This window comes from Hippoglossus stenolepis, chromosome 21 (assembly GCF_022539355.2).
Source record: "Hippoglossus stenolepis isolate QCI-W04-F060 chromosome 21, HSTE1.2, whole genome shotgun sequence".
Lineage (NCBI taxonomy): Eukaryota > Metazoa > Chordata > Actinopteri > Pleuronectiformes > Pleuronectidae > Hippoglossus > Hippoglossus stenolepis.
Genome location: NC_061503.1, coordinates 12,119,251 through 12,120,173, shown reverse-complemented (window position 1 = coordinate 12,120,173; position 923 = coordinate 12,119,251).

The window sequence follows — 923 nt, the reverse complement described above, 5'->3', positions numbered from 1 at the left end:
GTTCATGGTGCCAAGATACTAAATCCTATTGACTTTGGTGATGTTTGGAGTTTTCTTCTCGCTCGACTGGCAGGTGGAAAATTAGCATGAAATTTGGTGCACAGCGTTCAGCACAGGATGAATTGCGGCAATCATTGCAGTTAGTCTGTTATTACAGGACTGAGATGGATGCAAGCTTTTTTGTAAGTAAGGCAGGCAAACTTTTACTCCTCCAGCTCAAGCAGGGAGGTACCAGATAACAAAAGAAACACAATTATTATTTTCATTTTGTATTTTAAAGATTTTATTATCAGTAGATCCCTTTAATAAGCAAAAAAAGATACCACTTCCACACTGTACTCATTTATTTCTGTTTCAATTGAATTCACTGACTATGGTATCGCGCTGAGGTGCTGTGAGTTGATGACAGGTGTGTGAGCCTCCATCCAATAACCTCGAGAGGGGGAGATAAGAGGTTGAGGTCTTCCTCTAATTGCATGGTGGCCAGAGAGAAGGAGGGAGCGGGTGTGTTTTCGTCAGAACAAGTCAGTGATCTGTAAAAGCCCCGGCAGAGTTCTGATAATTAGAGCCTTTCCACTCCGGCACTCCCAAGATACGACCACACCGCAGCAGAAATCAAATGAGATGATGCTTCAAATTAACCACAGTCATTACAACCGAGTTACAGGACTGTGATGGAGCTCATTTCCCATTAGGGATGTTCAATCATGCAGGTAGCGAATGTAGAATCCGAAATACTTTTGATATGAATTAACAGGAAATATCCCAGTAAATCATGCAAACACTGACTCCTTGTCCTCTCAATGTGGAGTCACACTAAAAATATATAGGCCCGTACTATGTTGTAGCCTTATGCCAAAATGAAATAGTTTCATCCTTATCAATTTACCCTCAACAATCTATAATGACAGAGGAGAACAGAA